General features: G+C 35.6%; 1 pseudogene; it reads left to right on the top strand.

Moving 5' to 3' along the window:
- Positions 1–871: 871 nt before the first annotated feature.
- LOC149231266 (protein ECERIFERUM 2-like) lies at positions 872–5,943 on the top strand (annotated as a pseudogene).
- The last annotated feature ends 211 nt before the right edge of the window (positions 5,944–6,154 follow it).

The raw sequence follows: 6,154 nt of genomic DNA on the forward strand, positions 1-6,154 counted from the left end.
CACTGAAAACATAAACCAATGTTCTATATTTTAGAAGAAATGACCAAATCTAAAGCACGTCCACAGAAGGAATCAAGAGAAATGAATAGACATTTCTCATTGTTTCCCCACACTGCCTGAATGTGCGTTGATTTCCTCACGTTGCGTGCTAGGCGAATTTCCTTTGCTAGCTCTCCTCACGCTGCCTTTTATGCAACCTGTCAAGCGGATCTCCAGTTGGTTCTCCTTTAGCTCCAGGTTTACAAATGTTCTAGATTTACAAGTGTTCGACACCTCATACCGATACGATGACCTTGCTGGCCCACACACAACACTTGAATCGTTGGCCCAAAGTGAGAAAAGTTACGATAATATCAATCAATAGAACTATCAATGCCCCACCTAATGTCCACCAAGAGGCATCAAAATTTTACTGTATAATGTGGCAAAGAGAAAATTCAACCCTCATCGTTTAAATTCCACATAGTAGATGTTGAATTTTAGGAACAACCCATCGCTTTTTGCAGATTCGGCGACATACATCACAATGGAAAAATATGCCTAGCGAGTTTCAGATCCTTTTCTGCTAAGTCTTTTACCTTTCAACAAGCTTGGGGATAGCTACTTATATTCACAAATTAAAATACCTCAATCCATTCCCATTTGATGAATGCTGCCACAGTTCTAATGTTGATCGCAGAGGTAGATTGCGCTGCTAAAAAAGAAAACAGAACAAGCTTTGCTCCTTCCATGCAAAATTAGGTAAAAAAAATCCATAGAGCGGCATCTTTTTCAGCAGTTCCTACCTCTTGCACGTAGACTTCAGGTAGGTCTGTTGGCTTCAACCACACAGCCTCCTCCATGCATTTTTCACCACGTTAGTCCTTCACAAATGTTCTTCCACGATGGGTCTCCGCAAATGTTCCTCCGTGCCGATCTCAGCACTTCTGCTCGTGCCCTTCACATGGAAATTCGTAGCGATACCAAGAGGCTCTCAGCCGTTTTGTCAAAGCACGCAGGCTTTTCAAACAACATGAAGTCTATTTTTTCTATTTGCATAGTTGGCGCTCTTATACACCACGGTGTCGCGAAGATCTGCGCAACTGGACACCAAATATCTGTGACAACAGTGCGATCAACACATTTAGCCCTCCAATACAAGTGATGATTTCACCTCAGTCGCGCTCTCCACTCGGCTTACATGACCAATAACCCTGAAGCTCTAATGCCATGATAAAAACATAATAAATTACCTAAATGGCTCTCCAGGTGAGATACCTGGAGAGTGTACAAACACTCATACACACACTCACTCTATGTTCAATCAGGAGAAAAACCTAGTACATATAGGCTATCACACTAACAGGGTGGTTTCAACCACTCCCTAGATAGTAGGATCTGAGGTCTCAAATTAGAGTCTCAATCCTATCATCATCATAACAGTAATCTAAGTTTAGATTTCTCCATTAATTCTAACATATTATTCTTGGAGCACCTTCATCTCTATCTCTCCAATTTGTATAGTCTTAGGTGAATCATGGATGACTTGTTTAGTTATGCTTCTTTTTAATATTCTATTTTTCCTTTCTTGCTACATAGGATTCTCTGCTCTTTGATCACTTTTTCTTTTAGTACTCTGTCTCTAAGGTTTTTCCATGTTTTCGTTTGATATTTATGCTTATTTTTTCTTCGTTGGCTCTCTTTCTTCTAATACTTTCTGGTTCATATTTTATTTATGTTTGATTCACTTATCTTTTTCTCGATCTACCCCTAGATGGTTTTTCTTGATTTGCCAACTCTTTGAGTGTGATATCTTCATTCGTATCTTCAATGTTGTGAACCTCTATTTCTGCTACATTGTCTACGACCAAATTCTCATTTTCTTTAGCTTCATGTTCAAGATTAGGGTTTGAAGAAATCCTCCTTTGGATCCTCCTAATATTCTTGACTTTTTCCTCATCTTATCTTTCAACAAAATGGTTTCTTATAACAAAATCCTTCCAATTATGACCATTAACCATTAATTGCACCTCTATAAGAATATTGACTAAACCATGATGGTATAGATCTCTATCTATGTTTCTAGATTCTCTCTAAATGTTAAATGCCATTTCTTTTAAAATCCACATGAGATAATATGGTAAATTCAATTATTTTCCTATGATGAAATGCATCAGAAACCTAGCATGATAAAAGATAATAGTTTCATACCTTCCTTCATAGGTGAACATTTTCAATACAAACAATGGGTTTCACCATTTTGATTTAAGTGAAAAAACAAGAATACCCTTCTTGAATGCCAAAATGTCCATACCTGGGTTATGTAGAAAAGATTTCCATTTCTGATCTTTTAACCTCTAGTTCTTGAACCAAATTTCTGTATTCCTAGGAAGTTCTCTAGCTTTGGTTATAAATGACTATGTCAACTTCAATTTGATACCCCCAATTTCTACTTCAACCCCATGAAAGGCTCGTGTAAATGCTCTAGCCACTTCCACTTCATACCCATCAAAATTTTCAAAGAATTTTAACTAGCCTACATTTCTCAACCGCTTTCTGATTTTAGGGTAACCATTTAGGAATTTTACACCCACATGCTCATGACAATGATGACTCCCACTACTGTAAAGGAAGTCTTGCTTTCAAATTACCCTTTGATAGTGTATTAGTGGAGGACAAATTGATGGTGAGACGGACGCAATTTAGTTAGGGTTTTGGGTTAAATGGAATTAATGGCATTTGGTTGTAGTATTATAGTAGGATTATCCCTTTTAAACTCTTAATTTCTCATGGTCCATTTGGATATGATCTATTGATATCGTTATATACCTTGGGATTTGAATCCTTCCTATAGGATAAGGATATTTTCAAAATATGATGGAATGAAATGATAGCGAGTGGGTTATGGTTAATTTCATCATTGAAATACATGAAGGCCATCATCTAATTTAAGAGTCCATTGAAATGCTATAATAAGTCCATCAACTCAAATTTCTATAGTTCTTACCTTAATAACACTGATTGACTATCCATATAGTTACCATTTGTTTCATACCTCACTTTGTGCTTTTATTTTTGTTGATTGCAGGTCCAAGGTACTTTTTAGATGAATCAACTATGGAATGTTAAACTAGCTGCAAAATGTTTTCAATCTTCAAAACTTCGTTTCAACTCTTCAAAACTCCTACTGCTTGCTCAAGGATGACAATTTTGATGATCACTACTGTTGATAAATGTAGATGAGTTTTCTTAAAATAAAAACAATTTCTTCAAACCAATTAGTTTGAACTGAAAATTTATTTTGTAAATAAGAAAGGGAAAAGAGAAATTTACAAAAAGGAAAGGGAACAAGGAAAATTTAAGTTTCCAAAGGACTTTTGGTTTTCAACTAAGATTTTCTGCATAGTGTATGCCATCAATATTGGTTTTCATAACTATGAATTTATTATTATTTTTATCTCTTTTTTATTTTATTTTATTTTTAATTTTTATTTTTAATTTTAGATAGAAGACATCAATTTTATTTTCATAGCAAAGGATAAGGATCTCCTTTTCCTACTGTTGTAACTTTCTCTTACACAAGAGGATCTAGTGAAAGGGTATAAAATTTTGGAAATTGGTTAATTTTTCAATCATTTATTATTATTCACAATCATTTTAATTTTCAATATATTTGATTTTGTAAAAATATAATTATATATTTTTATAAATTTTTTCTTATATATATTTAAATTATTAAAAAACAACAAAAAAAATTGGACACCCTCATTCAAAAGTTGCTTGATAAGTGAGCGGGGTCCCGAAATTGGTACTTTGACAAAACCACCTTTGTCTTACATGGCATGATTTTGTGAATTTTGGCACCCCCTGCAGCAAAACCATTTACCAACAGAGACCCCCCCTGAAATCCACTTATGGATTCAGTCACAACACAGGGATTAATTTTGTCAGGTAAGGTGATGGGTGGTAATAAATTTCTTGAGGTTGCCAAGTCTGAAATGAAGGGTATCTTATTCTCCATCAAAGCGATAATGATGCACAGTTTTTAACTATTGGCAATTGATGAGGAGCTTATCAGTGCATCCATAAATGATAATTTTCCAAAACTGAAAATTATTGATCTCTACATAGAAGCTTTGGTTTCTGAGAAAAATGTTGAGCTCATCGTGTTTTGGCAAATAAATTGCCTCTTCAAAGTCTTAGTATTAAGCTTTGTAATACTAAGACTTTGATGAGGCAATTTATTTGCCAAAACACAACGAGATCAACATTAATGTATAAATATGATGAGCGTTGCATGGCTTGCAAAATTCTGTGAACTTTACAAGGTTCAAATGTGGAGGAGTTGCCATTGGGGTGAGTTGGTCTCATGTTCTCGAAGACACATTCTCAACTTTTGTTTTCATGAAGGAGTGGGGAGAAAGGTACAAGAGAAATAGATCCAAACCATGCCCTACAACATGTACAAAAAATTGAGCAGAAGAGTTGAGATGGGCTCCAAACAATCAATTTCACAAAGATCTTTGGGTGAATACAGTAAGAAAACACCATGATGGAAGCAACTTCTTTGTTGGGTGTGGAGCCTGATTATCTTCTTTATTCATAGTTATTTGTTTCAGCTGGATGTATAACCCAGGAAGACTGTACACCCCTCCACGTGGGGGACTTGTCCCCCCTCCCCCGCGGGGGTCTGGGGGCCAGCAGGCCCCCGATGGGGGTTCAGGGGTAGTGCCCTCGAAGCTAAAAAATAGATGTAAAAATGCCTTGTAAAATGTTTTAATTTCATAGTCAAAGTCATTCATTAGGCAGATGATATGACGATAGAAGTTATGTCTAATTTAGGGTTTTTTCCCTAGAAGGAAACCCCTCTCTATATATGAGGGAATTGTATTGCGACAGGAAGAGATATATATGCAGCAGCCACAAGGATATGAGGTCAAAGGGAAGGAGAAACTAGTGTGCAGGTTGAAGAAGATCTTGTATGGCTTAAAATAGGCTCCAAGGTAGTCGTATCTAAAATTTGACAGGTATATGTCTAAACAAGGATATACTAGATGTCACTCTGATAATTTTGTTTATCTCAAAAGACAAAATTATGGCAGCTATATTATATTATTATTTTATGTAGATGAAATGCTTATTGAAGGTTCTAACATGCAGGAAATAAATGTGCCCAAAAGAAAATTGGAAAACTTATTTGCAATGAAGGATTTGGGTGCTACAAAATTTTATGTGTTCGATTGCTTTGTAATATATAATTTTCTAACATTCTTTCCAGTTATCAGAAACCATGGTAAACTATCTCATGTCATAGGCTCGAGATTCCAAATCATTAAAACCTGTGACACCCTTTGTTGTGACTTCAACATTTGTTCCATACTCAAGGCACACCCTTAAAGGAGTTATCACCATGTTCTGATCTATACAAATGTCAGTAAATACAAGGAAACCTCTTCTCAATTAGACAATATTAACCAGATATCGACACAAGTGCAAATATCTAACGAAAATGGAAGTATAGAATTAAGTAATCTAGTCGTATGTAAAATTTCTCAGCTGATCCAAAATGGTGGCTAGAGAACTCCCATGGCTGCAAAGGGGACAACTTTATTTTATGGGTCATATTGAACATTCTTAAATTTGGAGCATCTACCCTGCTATGACCTAGTTCTTGAACAAGAAGGTCAAGTTCATGTATGTTATACAATAGAGCATGTTGGAGATAATGGAATGGTAACAATCATACCTTCTTCTCAGAGTGGAAAAAGTAAAGTTATTAAGGTTTCACTGCATAAAGATGAACTAGTAACATTGAGGAAAGGAGATCTAAGCATTACCATTCAGATAATTCTTGCTAAGCATGATAGACTCATACCAAACCATCATCTAGTGATGAAATATCAACATGTTCTTTCAAACATCATTTTACATAGTAGTAGATATGGAGATCTTGGTTGTGGGTAGAACTGTGGCTTTTGTGAGAGGCTGATGAGAAATTCTTGAGCTCCCTTTTTTTTTGACATTTCAGAAATTACATGTCAAAACACATAATTTTTCCTTCATGGACATATTGGACCCATTACATGCTTGGGTCTTGACTCTGCTAGAATTTATAATGGATCTTAGGATATGAGCATTTTGTGTTTGGGTTTGAGTTTCTTTGAAGTGTTTGAAA

Source organism: Pinus tabuliformis, chromosome J (assembly GCF_031772625.1).
Source record: "Pinus tabuliformis cultivar Carrire ecotype Pingquan chromosome J, CPIR1, whole genome shotgun sequence".
Taxonomy (NCBI): domain Eukaryota; kingdom Viridiplantae; phylum Streptophyta; class Pinopsida; order Pinales; family Pinaceae; genus Pinus; species Pinus tabuliformis.